We start from the raw sequence: 18,717 nt of genomic DNA, 5'->3' as shown, positions 1-18,717 counted from the left end.
GGATCACCCACAGCACACCCATATGGTCACGGAGAGAACGTACAAACTCCTTGCAGACAGCAGTGTGAACTGAACCCTGATCTTACAGCTAACGCTATAAAGTGTTGTGCTAGCTGACATGTGACCGTGCCACCCCTCGGATTATTAGATATATTTTATAATAATGAAAGGGCTTCTTGGCAGTTTGAGCCATGGCAAGACCATTGGGACTTGTGAAATAACAAGGCAGTATGATCTCTAAGTTATTGGGAGCAACTGCACCTGAAGGTTAGGATGGTCAGGCGGTTAGTGAGAGAGATGGGACTACTGAGAATGGGTCGAGTCCAGCCCTGTATGGCCAACGATCCATGGAATGCAGTCTGCAAATGCCAATGGAACGTAAAATAAAGGGTGACAGTGGTATGAACAACAAAAATAAGTAACAGATCAAAGGTTGACCTATGGAATTCTAAAAACTCCCCACAAATCAGATAACAAGGAATGCAACCACTCTGCTAATTTTGTTGCCAAGACTAACTAGAGTTGTTTGGATAGTTTTAACCTCACTTCACTAAATGCAAGCAGAGGAATACTTCACATAAATTCTTACTGGCTGCATAACTAACTAGCTGGATGGGCGGGGGGGGGGGTGCTACTGCACAGGAGCGAAATATGCTGGAGAGAGTTGTAAACTTAGTCAGTTCCATCATGGGCACTAGCCTCTGTAGTATCCAGGACATCTTCAAGGATTTATGCCTCAAAAAGTCGGCATCCGTCATTAAGGATCCCATCACCCAGGACATGCCTTGTTCTCATTGCTACAATCAGGGAGTAAGTACAGGAGCCTGAAGGCACACACTCAACAATTCAGGAACAGCTTCTTTCCTTCTGCCATCAGATTTCTGGATGGTCATTGAACCCATGAACACTACATCACTACTTTTTTATTTCTATCTTTGTACTTCTTATTTAACTATTTAATATAAATATATTATATACCTGCAGAAATTCACATCTTTTCTATTACCAGGTATTGCATTGTATTGTTGCCGCAAAGACAAAAAAAAGACGCTGCTGGTATGAAACTTGATTCTGATTCATCCTCATGAAGGGCGTGTGAATGGTTCAAAAGTACTCTGTTGCGCCAGTAGAATGTCTAAGTGTCTGAGTATTTGTATGGAATCGTCCCTTCCTCCATCAGCCCTCACTGACAGCAACAAGGAGAGGGTGGCAGCAGTCTCAATGCCAGATTTATGGAATTCCTCAGGTAGTACCCTTCGTGTTACAAATGTGAAAGAAATATTTAGATTTTTTTGAACACGGGAAATATTTCCAACTCAACAAGTGGGATCATTTCCTGGTTTTCCCTTCACTCTTTTCCCAGGAATATCCTGACTGCCCCCTCTCACAGTTTCACCAATCACCTGCCACTTTGTACTACTTTCTCCCCTCCTCCCACTTTCTTAGTCTGACTCCTTTCCCCTTCCTTTCCAGTCCTGATGAAGGGTCTCGGCCCGAAACATCCACTGTTTACTCTTTTCCATAGATGCTGCCTGACCTGCTGAGTTCCTCCAACATTTTGTGTGTTGCTAACTGCAGGTATTAATAATGGATATATCTATTGCAAGAAGTGCTTTTACCTACCATCTGCTAAAAGGAAAAAAATGTAGTATGTGATATGTAAATTTAAATAAAATTTCTCTTTCAGTTCTATACTATGTCAATAAATATCTCTCACATCATACATGGCAGGACATAATGAGTACAATATGATATTCACCACAATTCATTTGAAATCAAAAACAAAATCAAAGGAATCTCTACTTAGAATAAGATCCAGTAATGATTATTGGTTACTGTCCGGTGACCCCTACTGGGAAATTAGTTTATGTGCACAGAAGGCAAAGGTTAGTTTGGATCATTTATTATATGCCAAAAATTTTAATTCCGATTCCATTCCCATCCTGACATATCGGTCTATGGCCTCCTCTCGTGCCAATACGAGCAGTAACACCTTATATTCCATCTGGGTAACCTCCAATCTGATTACATTAATAACAATTTCTCCTCCTAGTAAAAAAAATGTTTTTTCCTTCTTCTTCTATTCCCCACTTTAGCCTCTTATCTCTTCTCACCTGCTTATCACCTCCCCTGGGTCCCCTCCTCCTCCCATGTCTCCTGTGGTCCACTCTTCTGTCCTATCAGACTCCTTCCTCTCCAGCCCTTTACCTTTCCCACCCACCTGGCTTCACCTGTCATCTTCTAGCTATCCTCTTTCCCCTCTCCCCCCCCCCCCACTTTTTTATTCTGGCGTCTTTCCCCTTCCTTTCTAGTCTTGAAGAAGGGTCTTGGTTCGAAACATCGACTGTTTATTCATTTCCATTGGCGCTGCCTGATCTGCTGAGCTCTTCCAACATTTTGTGCGTGCTGCTTTGGATTTTCAGCATCTGCAGAATTTCTCAAGTGTATTATAATCCTAGTGTAACAAAGACCAGATAAAGAAAAATGTTGTAGTTTGGGATATTTTTGGAAAAGAAATTAGGATTTAAAAGCAAAATGAATTCTCCTTCAGTTACCAATACACTGAAGTGATTGGGATCTGCTTCCTCCATCAACGCTAAACAATCGAGTAAGTTGTTGGGCCGTCTCACTCATGGAACTCCCCAAATCAGAATTGTGGTGGGAAATATCCAGTTCTGGGGGCCAGTTCTACACTCAAAGCTTCCTACAAAATTAGCAACATTCTGAGTTACTCCAAGGAAATCTTGATCCATAACCTCTCAAAATGAAGAAGGAACACTTGGAACGGCAGTGAGAGACTCAAGGAAGCTAGAATCCCTTTTCTCTATTGGCAGGGAAATTAAACACAGAAATAGATTTACAAACACACACCTCAGGAGAAGCAACATCTTTCCCTACACCTTGTCCCTCGCCAGCTTCCAGGAACCTAAACAGCTGTTCCAGGCAACTGCTCCAATCTCATCTGATACTTGGTGCTCTCGATGTTCCTGCCTCGACATCGGCAAGATCAACTGCAGACTGTGTGACCCCTTTGCTGAGCACCTGTGCCCTGTCCATGGTGACGATCTTGAGCTCCCAACCGCAAGCTATTTTATCTCCTCTCTCCATTCCCACATAGACCTGTCTGTCTCAGCCTCCCCCACTATTGATACTATGAAAATAGGGATGTGGGTAACCTGAGTTTGGTAGAGAGATTTGGTAAGTAGATATTGATAGCGCGGGTTGTCGATTACCCAGGTAGAATATGAGTTACTGTTTCTCTGGATTTGTTTGCTCTCACCTTGGCAGTGGGGAAGGCTGAGACAGGCAGGTCCATGGGGAATAGAGAGAGGAGTTAAAATAGCTTGCAGCTGGGAGCTCAAAGTCCCTTACTTTCTCATTCTAATCCACCAGGCCCTCTCACAAAACCTCTCTTTCCGAAACCATCTTCTGTCCCTTCCTCTATCTCATCCACCTACCTATCATCCACACACTCAACTTACTGGGTCCCATATGCCCTTCTCCTACTGTTCCCATCTTCCCACCATCCCTTCCTTCCTTCCTTATTAGATTCCATAATCTGTATCCCATGGTAATCTCCACTAATCATCTCCCAGCTAATATCACTGTCTCTATCTTTCCTCCGTCACTGGCTCCAGCTGACCATCAACCTCTCCTCACCAGAATCCCCATTTCACTTGCTTGCTCCTGCCTCACCCAGCCCCTCATCTTTTTATACCGGCCATCTTCCTGTTATACTCTCTGAACTACTGCAGGGACTCAACCTGAAACATAAATCATCAGATCCACAGATGCTGCCTGACTTCCTGAGTTCTTCCTGCAGTCTTTTGCTATTGATCAGATGTTGGATCATAATTATCCTTTACAATATTGTAAAGCATCCAAACTTTTAGAAGAATGGTAAGCAACAATAGTAACATAGAAACAGAAAACCTAACTCCCTGTAGTCTGCTTTCAGGACCTCCTCTCTTTTCCTACCTATGTCATTGGTAGTAATTGAGTCATTGAGAAGTACAGCAAGGAAATCAGAGTTTTGGTGCACAAGTCGACGCTAACCATCAAGCACCCATGTTTACACTAATCCTACCCTAACTCATTTTGTTCTTTCTTCATTCCCATCAATTCTCACCTGGGTTCAATCACTCATCTCCATGAGGATACCTAGCCCATCAACCCACATATTTCTGGGATGTAGTCGGGCAATAGGCCAACCACAGGAAACCAATACAGCCACAAGGAGAACATGCAAAATTTCCACTAGGTCAGGATTGAATCCAGATCACTGAAACTGCGGTGCAGCAGTTCTACCAACTGTGCTGCCAAATTTTTGACAAAAACATTGTAAGCCATTTCACCAATCCAATAATCTAATATATCTCCAACACCCAGGACCGAATAAATTACAAATTGTCAGAATCAGAATTAGGTTTATTATCACCGGCATGTGTTGTGAAAATGTGTTAGATTAGTCCACGTAAACTCTATATATACTAGGCCATTTGAAATGATGCCCCTTTAACTGTAAGTTAGTCCTTAAAAGTATTTCGTTTAATTTGACTGATCCAATTATTTAGGCTTTACAGTTCTTACATAATGTGCTGAGTTATTCAGTAAGGAAGTTTGGCACTTGCACTTAACTATTTAAATTAGCATATCAGGTAGGCACCTCATGAACTACTGCAGCTCTGTTTAATATATTCAACCTTCTTCTACAATGCAACTTGAAAAGACTAACAGGTGTTTCAATGAAGAGGGAAAAAGCAAATTAACCTATTTGCTTGAGGTCAAGTGCAGGGAATTAGTGCTTAACCAAGCCATAACATTGTTCCAGCCAGTGGTGCAGTGGCATCCACACCAAACTTCGAGGCAAGTGGTCCAGGTTCAAATCCGGCCAGCTCCTTGCACACTTTCCATCTGTGCTAGGTGAGTGTCGAGCTAGCAACTGCGCCTCATAAAACAAAACAGACAAAAATGCTAATGGAACAGCAAGGTGCACTACAAGGTGCAGAAAGGAATAAAAACCACAAACCATAACATTCATATTGTTGCCCACCTCCATGTAAATTAAATAATTGAATTGATACTTCTAACATTACACTAGACATCCTGATACTTCTGGGTGTACCTTGTGGATTTTGGGCCATTGATCATGAAAATCAACATGAAATTTCCCTATCACATACCATTTTTAAAAAATTGCCTATATTTGTTAGTTTAATTCATAATTCAAGTCAGAATAATTGACAGCAAGATTAAGGAAGGCATTTTTGCCGGTCCACAAATGAAACAGGCCATCAGTGACGGGCAATTCAAAGTACTTCTAGCAGGACTGGAGAAAATTGCATGGAAGGCATTCAAGGATGTTGTTGAAAATTTTCTTGGCAACTACAGAGCACTAAACTATGTACAACTGGATGACAACATGCCCCAAGCATACAAAACCATGAGGTGCAACTTGTCACTAAGGATTCATTTTCACTATTTCCATTTAGATTTCTTCCCTACAAATCTTGGCACTGTCAGTGGCGGGCATGGAGAAAAGTTTCACCAGGACATTGCGGTCATGGAGAAATGGTATCAGGGCAACTGGAATCCATCAATGCTGGCTGATTATTGTTTGACACTTAAGCAAGAAGCCTCAGACACTGAGTACAAATGAAAATCATCAACAAAACATTTTTAGCTCAGTTGAACTATTGCAAAGTGTCAGCACCGTTATGCAATTAAACACATTATGTTCAATTAAAGTTAATTTCTTGTTTCTTCAAATTCCTACGTGATACAAGTAGTCTGAAATTATACTTGTGTTCAACTTCAAGAAATCATAAACGAAAACAATTCTGAGGAAGCGACAATTTCAAAAAAAAATTGTCCCATGTTACTTTATGCTTTGAAAGCAGTATGAAGTTCCAATCATCCTTGAAACAATATCTTATACATTATAACATATGCCCAACAAAGTGTAAAAATCCATCAAGTGAAGTTCCTTTTGGACTGGGACAGTTACATTTCAGATTGTTTTCAACAGCAAAAGTAACTATGCACAGTCTAAAAGCAAAATACATGTGCTTCAGATATAGGATTTCACTCAACACCTCTAGCTTCAGCCTCAACACCTTCTGTTCCACTGCATTCATACCACCATGGGAGAACTGGGTTAATGCTAGCTCGTCAAATCTCTCAACTAATCCAGGCGGGTGGTAGAGGAGATCTTATCAAGGATGTACTCATCCTGATGAAGTTCTTTGGCTACAATTTAACCATATCTCAAGCATATTAAATAAAGCACAATGAGAAGTTTTAAAATAAATCATTTATTGCTTTTGATGATATTCAGAAAAGATATTCACCAGTTTATCATATAGTAAAAAAATCATAACGCTGAATATTTATCTTAGCCAAATACTTCAATAGAAAAATGTTCAGACTTTGATCACACTTAACTTGGAGGCAGTTAAAAGAAACTGGACTTAATACCACATGTTTAAAACCAAAATGGGCACATTTTGTTATAACTCAGAGGATAGCTAAGTAATTTCCAACAGATGAGACAATGGCGGTTCCAGGATTTTCGAAGTATATAGATGAGACTTTAGTTCTAGTGTGATGCAGTGTTACTTGTGACTTTCACGTCGCACCCCACTGCAGATCTCTGCACATTAATAGGAACTAGTTTATAAAGGATTCCTGCTAGCTGCGGCTACAAGGAAATATTCAGATTGGCAGATCTTGTACTTCATCTTCTCAGAGGAACATGAGAGTTCATTTTCCATGAATCCACATAAAATGTAGAATGCTGACATAAATGTAGTCAGCAAAGTTCAATGCAGATACAAGCAGGATGGAATAACAATTGTCAAGCTAGTCAATAAAAAAAAGATCAACTTCAAATAGATGGGAACATTATAGAAGTTTGCTCAGTCTCAGCATTTCCATGCCATGGAATCTATAGTGTTAGCTGTAACCCCACTAATTAAAATCTGATTGAAGCTACTGTAATGGGTGCCACGGTAGTGTAGTGGATACTACAACGTTATTATAACTTGGGGCGTTGGAGTTCAGAGTTCGATTCTGGCCTCCTCTGTAAGTAGTCTCCGTACATCCTTCTCATGGAATGTTTGGGTTTTCACTTGTCCTCCACTTTCCTCCCACAGATCAAAGACATACGGGGTAGGATAACTGGTCATTGTAATTTGTCCTGTGATTAGGTTACAGCTAGTGTAAGCATTATTAAGCAGGCAACAGCCCCAATTCTACTATAATCATGTATAAACCAATTACCTCTTAAAATTGAAGCCCTGTGGCAGTGAGGCAGTGATCTACTGAATTTGACATAGTGTAATGGCTTGGGTTTAGGTATGGATGCTGTTGGAGGCTGCTTTCCCTATTTAGATAGTCTCTCAAAATGGAGGATGATTAGCCTCCACTCCAGTTCTGTTAAGTTCTGAGGTGACTGATCAACCGAGTGCAGGGCCTGCTCACACTACCACATAATGGGCAAGAGGAAATGCAATGCCTATGACATGTGGACGTCAGTCTCCATTCCAAGTGTTCCTTCTTCACTACAAGAGGTTATGGAGCAAGAATTCTCAGAGGTCACAGAGACTTTTGCAGGAAGCTTTGAATGCAACTTTGAAGATACAGCTCTTGTCTACTGGTAAGAGCATTCCTTTTGAGTGTCAGTGAATGATACCGCCTGCCCAACAGAGATGACAGACTCTAATTAGGGCCTTGATGCTAATGATGTTGCCCTAAAAGGGAATGCTGACGTAGGTTTGGCCATCTGTCACATACCGAAAATGATAGCACATTGGGGAGCCACCTCCAAGCTGCTGCTTTCTCCAAATTTATTCATGGATTAGTAAATCCCTCCTAAGAGGCAGGTTGAGAATCTCATTGTGTTAATCACTGAGTTAGAACAAAACTGTGGACCTTCCCAAGCAAGATGAGAACACAGTATACTGGAGGAGGCTAAAGAATTCACTAGGAAATCTATCAAACAATGCAATCTCACAGGCGCATCCATAGCTCTTTCTGTGACAGATTATAATTGTGTTGTTCTACAAACGTAATTGTAGATTCAGAATCTGTTTTGTAAACATGATAGCAATAGAAAGCTTTGCAAACATTGGATCTCTGAACTGTCCTGAAGACACTCAGGCCCCCTGAACACCACGCTATTATTGTGCCCAGTGCACCTGATGCAGCCTCCTCTACAATGGTGAGACCCTTCATAAACTGGGGAGAACTTCATTGAGAACCTCAGTAGCAGCCACCACAAGCGGGACTTTTCGGTGGCCAAATATTTTAATTCCAACTCCCATTCTTGTTAAGATGCGTCAATCCATGGTCTCTTCGTGTGCCAAGATGAGGCCACCCTCGGGGTGGAGGAACAATACATTATATTCTGTCTGGGTAGCCTCCAACCTGATGGCATGAATATCCATTTCTCCTTCCAGTAAGCAAATTTCTACCCCTACCTCTATTTCCCACTCTGGCCTCTTACCTCTTCTCACCTATCTATCACCTCCCCCAGGTATCCCTCCTCCTACCCTTTCTCCTGTGGCCCACTCTCTTCCCCCATCAGATTCCTTCTTCTCCAGCGTTTGACCTTTCTCATCTAGTTGTCTTCACCTATCACCTTCCAACTTGCCTCCTTCCCCTCTTTTTATTCTGGCATCTTTCCATCTTCCTTCTCAGTCCTGAAGAAGGGAGGGGTCTTGGCCCAAAGCCTCGACTTTCCATAGATGCTGCCTGACCTGCTGAGTTCCTCCAGCATCTTGTCTGTGTAGCTTTAAACAAATTCTCTAATTTTCTATTTTATTCTCTCAAAATGGACAAACCACATCATTTCTACATTATCAGAAGAACTAGCTATAAGAGTTGGTCGAAAGCTAGCTTGGTCCCACCTTCTCACACCTCAAGGCTTTTTTGCCTTCTGTGCGCTAAAACTCAGAAGTCTTGGAGTAATTTCTACTTGCCCAATAAATGCAGCTTCCACAACACTAAATAAAATGATTGATATCTAGGATAAATCTATTAATTTGATTCATACTCCAACCATCAGCACTGAACACCCATTACTTCACCAACAGCATTTCAGGAGCTGAAATGTGTGTTAGAGGGAAAATGAAGCCCATGTTTAACAATGTATAGAACATAGAAGGGTACAGCATGGGAACAGACCCATTGACCCACAATGTCTCTGCCAAATACAATAACAAATTAAACTAACTCCCTTCTGCCTGCATGTGATCCATATCCCTCCATTTGCTGCACATTTATGTGCTATCTAAAAGCCTTTTAAAGCTCCACTATTATTTCTGCTTCCAGTACTCTGCTTGGCAGCCTGTTCCGCACTCCATATAAAAATAACATGTTCTGCACATCACCTTTAAACTTTCCTCCTCTCACCTTCGATGTATGTCCTCAAGTATTTGATGTTTCTATCCTGAGAAAAGATTCTGACCGACTCTCTTAATTTTGGAAATGTTATCTGCTCTCTGACTCTCCAGAGAAATCAACCCCAAGTTTGTCCAAACTTTCCCTTGAGCTAATACCCTCTCATCAAGACAGCATCCCAGTAAACTAATTCTGCACCCTTTACAAAGTCTCCACCTCCCTCCTGGGATGACCAGAAATATACACAATACACCAATGACTTTTTTTCACTGTTATATCAATACCTTGACCAATGAAGCAAGCATTTATATAGACCTTCTTTACCACCCTATCTACAGTATTGTGCAAAATTCTTAAGGCACAATCATAGAGCAAGGGTGCCTAAGACTTCTGCACAGTATTGCATTTGTCAACATGCAGCAGAGAGCGAGTTTATAAGTCTGGTGGGAGCAAAAGATGTTGGGAATGGTGAGGGTGGAGTGCTGCAGGATGGGCAGGGACAGGTGGCAGAGAAGAAATGGCAGGGGTGGGGGGAGGGGTGCAGACACTCTCAGCCCTGAGACATCAGCAAGGCCAATTGGCTTATTGATCATTACAAAATGTCTCTCTGGTGCATCCCACTCCCTTCCCTCTCCCTTCCCTTTCCTAACCATGATTCCCTCTTCCCTGCCCCCTTCCCACTCTCGGTCCACAAGAGAGATCTATATCAGAATCAGGTCATGTCATCACTCACATGTCATGAAATTTGTTTGTTTGCAGCAGTAGTACAGTGCAATACGTAAAATTACTACAGTACCATGCAAAAATCTTAGGCACTCTAGCTATATAATGTTGATTAGGACTTTTGCACAGTACTGTATATGCATGGCCACTTTCAGAGAGCGATGGACTTGTACTCCAAGATCCTTCTGTACATCAATGCTGTGTAGGGTCCTGCCATTAGCTGTGTAGTTTCCCCTTACATTTGACCACCCAAAGTGTAAACTTAGCTGAATTAAACCCCACCTTATCTTATTGTTTATCAATTAAACTATAGTTAGCCATTGGGAGAGATTTAGCTTTGCATTTGCACGAAACAACTGTATCAGGCATTCTGGAAAATTACTATTCTTTCACTGTTTCCAGACACAGTTGGAACTCGGTCAACATAGAAACCCCTCCACGAAGTAGTGAATCACTACAGTTTATAGACACTGATATAGTTAATCTGACTTGGAATTGTTGTCATCCTTACTTATTTCAGATGAATGCAAAATTAGCTGAAATTATTTACTGATTTGTTTGTACTAATATTTCATTCGATTACTTGTTATTACTGGAATCAACAAAGAAAGCAACATATCTTGATGTTCATAAATGCTCTGTTGTTTGCAAATGAGTAACGAGGAATAAGGCCATGTCTGTGGTACAACTTCATTCCGGGAAAAGAAAATATTTGTCCACCTTATTTTTCTCTTTTGAGAGGTTGAGGATTTAGTTCAATATTTGAAAATATACCTAGTAGAGTCTGTCATTTTAATTCAGTAAATTAAAAGATTCTGTGGCTATTTTGTAAATTCATATTGGGCACTAAGTGGATACTTCAAAGAAACTGATTTCTAGTATGCTGTTGAGCTGGCTTTGGATTTGTGCATTGGCTGATGCTTGTTACTGAATTTATAAAAAACATCTGCTCAGGAAGGCAGTTGAGAATGTGTTAGGGCCATACTATGTTCCTCGGAAAATCTTAGCATCTATTAAATCAACACTTGTAACATTTCAGGAGTTGGCATTTGATATTTAGTTATCTTATGACTGATTGAGAACAATTGTTCATACTTGTGACTGGTTGAAGGAGCAGGGGTCACAGATTCAAAAGGAAAGGTGAAAATAATGACGGGGAAAGAGAGGTAAGGAAGAGAATGTGATTTTAGATCTTGATTTGCTCAGTAGATGAATACGAACATGCTTAAATTATAAAGGAATCATCCACTTAATTCATCTATCCAAAGGAACCCAAAATAGTTTACATGTTAGAATTGAGGACAACAAGATGTCACGATTTCAGGTTGTTGGTAGAGAATTCTGATGGCTCTGAATTTTCTGCTGTTGTTTATTTTGTATTTTCTGCGCTTTATTAATTATAATTATCTGTATTGTTGTACTTTGGGGTTTTTAATAAGTTATTCTCAGGTCTTCTCTAGTTTACATTTAAGTTGCAATTGACCTTGAATACTTCCAATTAATTACCGAGACTTTGCAGATGTCCAATTAAATACTTGGACTTTTGTCTCTTATTGGAATAGTTAGTTGTTAGCTTGTAAGTCTGGAGTTTTATAGACTAGGCACAGATTCTTCCGTGCCCTGGGGTGTATTTAAAGGGACAGAACAAACCCCTCATTTGCTCAGTTGTCTTGGTCATTGCCTAGAGAAGTTCTATCTAAGTTATCCAAGCCTTTGTAAGATGTACTGTTTTGCTTGGTCTCTTTTGTCAATAAAATTCCCAGTTTTGTTTAACCCTCCTGAGTCTCTGTGTGATCCTGTACTTGGGTCTAAAGATGAAGCATGATAAAGGAGATCAGAAAAAAATTCTGATCAATGAAAACAAAACCCTATCAACAATATACTATATTTTATCTTGTATCAATTGGGTCTACATGCTTTCATCCAAAAATGATGGTTTCATTTGCTGTAGTATTCTGTTTTTTCTTTTTTTTTGCTTCTTCTATGTTAAAGTTTAAACTCAGTGGCCTCCAACAAAGACTTAAAAAGTTTGTTTCTCCTATTAAGTTAAATATTTGAAAGACAGTAGAAAGCCATTCAGTCTATTATGGCTGTGCTATCCTACCTCATCCCACTTTCCATCTTCTGGTCTGTAGCCACATATTTGCTAAATTGGATAACTATATTACCTTTGCACATAATAATTCCTTGATTCCCATTGCTCAATGTGGGGATCTCATGTCTTTTCTAATCGTTCTAACCAAATGTTTATCAATCATTTATCTCTGATTTTTAATGTCAATGTTAAAGGAAAGCTCATAATTTATAAATCTTAATGAATCTCCTGTTCCTAAGTATTTCCAATCTTTCTTCATCAATAACATCTCCAGCTTTGCCAATATCTATTTTATCTATTGTAGTCGTGATATTGTATCATCCATTGTAATATCTATTGTATTTCTTTGGTCTACTGTGAAAACCAATGAGAAAATGAATCTCAAGGTAGTGTGTAATGACATATACATACTTTCATAATAACTTTACACTGAACTTTCAACTTTGTACATCATTATCTACTCCAAGTATATCAAACTATTTAATATTTCCTCTCTCATTGTCTTATCTTTCCTCTCTCATTAAGCAAATTCATATTACTCCTCAAATTTATCTAAAATACCTTCATTGATACTCTTTTCTATTAAAAAATCAGAAGGTCTCATCTTAATCTTCTGACACTTGGAAATGCATTCCTGGCTCTTCTCATACCAGTTTTCCAATTTAAATGTCTTCTCTGCCTCTTAGAAACTACAACTAAATACTGTACACGGGTGCAGAACAACTGGAACACTTTGCACACCCCATTCAGGAGAAAGAACAGCTGCATTCACTACTGTGGTGACAGCAGGTTTAGTTGATCCCCACTCTCCCTTTAACTTCTGGACCTACACTTAAATCTGTCATAAACTGTTGCTCACACAAAATGCTGGAGGAACTCAGCAGGCCAGGCAGCATCTATGGAAAAGAGAACAGTCGACGTTTCGGGCTGCGACCCTTCAGAAGGGTCCTGCTGAAGAGTCTCGACCCGAAACGTCAACTGTACTGTTTCCATAAATGCTGCCTGGACTGCTGAGTTCCTTCAGCATTTTGTGTGTGTGTTGCTTGGATTTCTAGCATCTGCAGATTTCTTCCTGTTTGTAATAAACTGTTGCCGTTTTTTTTGGTATCTCAGCTCAAAATCATTTTAGTTATTTCATCCATCAGAGCAAATCAGCCATTTTAGGCAGAGTGTGTATATATCAGGGTTAATGAAGTGATTTGCCAGTTGGCAAAATCCCTTTTCCTCAAAAACAGATTGTGGTTTGTTGTGCAAATGAACTTCTAGTGAATTGTTTCTTTCTGTTAAATGGACCAGATTGCAAATGTTACTGGTGTGAGATTACCAATATTTGCTTTGATAACAGAGGAATTTTGCTACAATCCCAACCTCTCTATTGAAAGAATGTGTGTAATATTGAAACAGTTTTAGTCACTGTCTTATGCATAATTCATAGATAGCTAAATATAGGAAGATATTTCAGAAGTAATGCCAATTACTAGAATTTAAAATATGCCTCCGTTCCCAGCTGGCTGATATATCACCACTCCCACAGTAGAACATATATAAAGCATCAGTTCACGTTCAGAAAACACCCAAGGAAAGCAGTAAGCTTTTATGTTCTTCATGTGCTGGATAATTTTTTTAACGTTTGATTTATTACAGTTGCTCTATAATTTGGGACTGATTTGGGACTCCATTAGTAGTGGAGTTGAACAGAACAGTCAAGGCATGCAGATAAAGGCCGATTAATGCAAAGTACAAGATTGGTTCAGAGGATTGATTGTCCGTTAAGCAGCTTTTCACTCTAATAGACCTAATGATATGTTGCTGAACGGTCCTCCGTACTGCATCAGAATCTATTGCGCAGCCAAGTTGGGCCCTACATTTTAAATGGTTTACTGAAACTAAGCCTTTCTCCTCCAGGGCCTTCATAATAGCACTTACGGGGATCCTTGTACAGAGTACAAATTACCCCAGTCTATGATCTTTTAACTTGCCCTCTCCAGATACATGGAATATTGAAGTTTCCATGATGATTCCATGGATATTCCAGAGATCAAATGAAAATTAAATATATATTTTTGACAGACAAGGAACCAAACCTGATGACATAATGGACTGATTTAAAATGAAGATAGCTGTAAAATGAAGATAGTTGTAAAATTATAGTCAATAGGTGCAGGAGTAGGCAATTCGGCCCTTGGAGCCAGCACTGCCATTCACTGTGATCATGGCTGATCATCCACAATCAGTATCCAGTTCCTGCCTTATCCCCATAACCTTTGATTCCACTATCTTTAAGAGCTCTACCCATCTCTTTCTTGAAAGCATCCAGAGACCTGGCCTCCACAGCCTTCTGGGGCAGAGCATTCCATATATCCACCACTCTCTGGGTGAAAAAGTTTTTCCTCAACTCCGTTCTAAATGGCCTACCCCGTATTCTTAAACTGTGGCCTCTGGTTCTGGACTCACCCATCAGCGGGAACATGCTTCCTGCCTCCAGTGTGTCCAATCCACTCTTATATTTTCAATAAGATCCCCTCTTAGCCTTCTAAATTCCAGCATATACAAGCCCAATTGCTCCAATCTTTTGACATATGACAGTCCCGCCATTCCGGGAATTAACCTTGTGAGCCTACGTTGCACTCCCTCAATGGCAAGAATGTTCTTCCTCAAATTTGGAGACCAAAATTGCACACAGTACTCCAGGTGTGGTTTCTCCAGGGCCCTGTACAGCTGCAGGAGGACCTCTTTGCTCTTATACTCAATTCCCTTTGTTATGAAGGCCAGCATGCCATTAGCTTTCTTCACTGCCTGCTGTCCTTGCATGTTTGCTTTCAGTGACTGATGTACAAGAACACCTAGATCTCGTTGTAGTTCCCCTTTTCCTAACTTGACTCCATTTAGATAATAATCTACCTTCCTGTTCTTACCACCAAAGTGGATAACCTCACATTTATCCACATTAAACTGCATCTGCCATGCATTTACTCACTCACCCAGCCTGTCCAAGTCACCCTGCATTCTCATAACATCCTCCTCACATTTCACACTGCCACCCAGCTTTGTGTCATCGGCAAATTTGCTAATGTTACTTTTAATTCCCTCATCTAAATCATTAATATATATTGTAAACAGCTGCGGTCCCAGCACTGAACCCTGCGGTACCCCACTGGTCACCGCCTGCCATTCCGAAAGGGACCCGTTAATCGCTACTCTTTGTTTTCTGTCAGCCAGTAAATTTTCAATCCATGTCAATACTCTGCCCCCAATACCCTAATTTTGCCCACTAATCTCCTATGTGGGAGTTTATCAAAGGCTTTCTGAAAGTCCAGGTACACTACATCCACTGGCTCTCCCTTGTCCGTTTTCATAGTTACATCTTCAAAAAGTTCCAGAAGATTAGTCAAGCACGATTTCCCCTTCGTAAATCCATGCTGACTCGGACCAACCCTGTTACTACTATCCATATGTGTCGTAATTTCATCTTTTACAATTGACTCCAGCATCTTTCCCACCACCGACATCAGGCTAACCGGTCTATAATTCCCTGTTTTCTCTCTTCCTCCCTTCTTGAAGAGAGGGACAACATTAGCCACCCTCTAATCCACAGGAACTGATCCTGAATCTATAGAACATTGGAAAATGATTACCAATGCGTCCACGATTTTTAAAGCCACCTCCTTAAGTACCCTGGGATGCAGACCATCAGGTCCCGGGGACTTATCAGCCTTCAGACCCAGCAGCCTATCCAACACCATTTCCTGCCTAATATAAATTTCCTTCAATTCATCCATTACCCTAGGTCCTTTGGCCACTATTACATCTGGGAGATTGTTTGTGTCTTCCCTAATGAATACAGATCCAAAGTACCTGTTCAACTCGTCTGCCATTTCCTTGTTCCCCATAATAAATTCACCCGTTTCTGTCTTCAAGGGCCCAATTTTGGTCTTAACTATTTTTTTCCTTTTCACATACCTACAGAAGCTTTTACTATCCTCTTTATATTTTTGGCTAGTTTACCTTCGTACCTCATTTTTTCTCCGCGTATTGCCTTTTTAGTTACCTTCTGTTTCTCTGTAAAAGTTTCCCCGTCCTCCGGCTTCCCACCCGTCTTTGATATGTTATACCTCTTCTCTTTTATTTTTATACTGTCCGTTACTTCTCTTGTCAGCCACGGCCTCCCCTTACTCCCCTTAGGATCTTTCTCCCTTTTGGGAACGAACTGATTCTGCACCTTCTGCATTATTCCCAGAAACACTTGCCATTGCTGTTCCACTGTCATCCCTGCTAGGCTATTGTTCCAGTGAACTTTGACCAGCTCCTCCCTTATAGCACCATAGTTCCCTTTGTTCAACTCTAATACTGACACTTCCGAGTTTCCCTTCTCTCTCTCAAATTGTAGATTAAAACTTATCATATTATTCAGCTCCATCATTGGCTCTAGCTTCTAGCTCCATCATTGGCTCTAGCTTCTGTAGTATTAGGGACATCTTCAAGGAGCAATGCCTCCATCATCAAGGCACGTCCATCATTAAAGACCCTCATCACCGAGGACATGCCCTCTTCTCACTGTTACCATCAGGAAGGAGGTACAGAAGCCTGAAGGCACAAACTCAGTGATTCAGGAACAGCTTCTTCCCCTCTGTCATCCGATTTCTGATTAGACATTGAACCCATGAACACTACCTCACTACTTTTTTTATTTCTATTTTTTCAGTATTAATTTAACTATATATAAGCTAACTACAAACGTTTGTATATATGTACACACACACACACGCTTACTGTAATTCACATTTTTTCCTCTCTATTTTTGTTTTTCATTGCACTGTTGTTGCATAACAACAAATATCATAACATTTGCCAGTGATATTTAACCTGATTCTGAGCTGACAATTATAAATTACCTGACTGTACCTTTACAATTCATATGATTAGCTCCTGCACAATCCGTAACTCCTGAACCTTCTGACTGCAACTAATTCCACAGCCCACTTACAATGGCTTCTCTTTGATAAATAAGGTAGAATTAGTTATGCAAGTGAACAAAGAATTCATACAGTTTTCATACCTATACATTGCACATTTACTGCATTAACCAATCACAAATAACATCTTTGTAAGGATGGTCACTTGGACATCATACTGCAGGAAGTCCCTGAATGCAGATCCCCGTATTTATAAACAGAGGAGCTGGGTGGAAATGGACACTGGCTGCAAAGTCTACTTGTTGCTCTTGAAATATAGGACAACCTTTCCATCTAACTCCTAAGAATGAACCATAGTCTCAGCTCTGCAGCTGTGTTTATCCAATATCTACAGTAGGCATATGGCCAGGTTCCTTACTTTGGGGAAACTGTAAAAACATCGAAGCAGTGGTAATTGGCTGAAGAGACAAAATTATAGATTTCCATTCCTTTTTTTCAACTCTAACATCTGAGAACTGTGGTACTGGAAAGCAGAATGGTGAGGCTTTTCGTTTTGAACAGCATGCACTTCAAGATCAGTAGTGATTTAAAAAGTTGATTTACTTACACTGACAGTTTCATTTTAGCTTAAATAATTTAAAAATGTAATATACTACCTTCAAATTTAAACTAAAACTGAGATGCAAATTTAGAAATTAAGTTTAGAATCTAAGGATTAGTTCAGCTAAAATATTTTTGATTTGCTTTTACTTGAAGCTTTAATTGCAAATTTTAATTGAGTTCTTAAGTTATATTTAAGTCATTATATCACAAAACAAATATTTCATCAGCCATCAGGTTTTCCAAGGAAGAATAAAGACCCTATTTTTATCCCACAAGTACATTTGAATTTAAGTGTGGCAATACATTAGGTAGAATGGTTAAATTGACATTTGCCTCAAAGGGGATAGCCTCACTCAACTTCACTTGCCCTATCATTGAAATGTTCCCACAAATGACTCACATTCAAGGACTCCTCATCTCATGCTCTCACTATTTAATGCTGATTTATTTATTATCAGAATCAGAAGCAGGTTTAATATCACCAGCATATGTCATGAAATTTATTGTTATGCAGCAGCAGTACATTGCAATACATAATAATAAAAAAATTTAATTACAGTAAATATATATACACAATATCCACACATATATATAAAATAGTTAAATTAAATAAGTAGTGCAAAAACAACCAGTGAGATAGTGTTCATGGGTTCCATTCAGAAATCAAATGACAGAGGGGAAGAAGCTGTTTCTGAATTGCTGAATGTTGTCTTCAGGCTCCTGTACCTCCTCCCTGATGGTAGCAATGAGAAGAGGGCATGTGTTGGGTGATGGGTGTCCTTAAATTATTACTTCTTCCTTTTTGTATTTACACAGTTTGTTGCCTTTTGCACATTGGTTGAACACCCAAGTTGGGCGGCTTTTCACTGATTCTGTTCTGGTTGTTATTCTATGGATTATTGAGTATATCCACAAGACAATGAGTCTTAGGCTTGTACATGGTGATATATGTGTACCTTGATAATAAATTTACTTTGAACT

The 18,717-nt window shown here is 40.0% G+C and overlaps 1 protein-coding gene across 11 annotated transcripts in view; it reads right to left on the bottom strand.

The window, feature by feature from the left end:
* The window catches only part of anks1b (ankyrin repeat and sterile alpha motif domain containing 1B), an 860,133-nt gene that overhangs the window by 584,742 nt on the left and 256,674 nt on the right, over window positions 1-18,717 (bottom strand). The window lies entirely within an intron of this gene.

The sequence above is a fragment of the Mobula birostris genome, chromosome 23, assembly GCF_030028105.1.
Source record: "Mobula birostris isolate sMobBir1 chromosome 23, sMobBir1.hap1, whole genome shotgun sequence".
Classification (NCBI taxonomy): Eukaryota; Metazoa; Chordata; class Chondrichthyes; order Myliobatiformes; family Myliobatidae; genus Mobula; species Mobula birostris.
The sequence above is the reverse complement of the archived record's forward strand: the minus strand, read 5'-3'. Positions and strand labels throughout refer to the sequence as shown.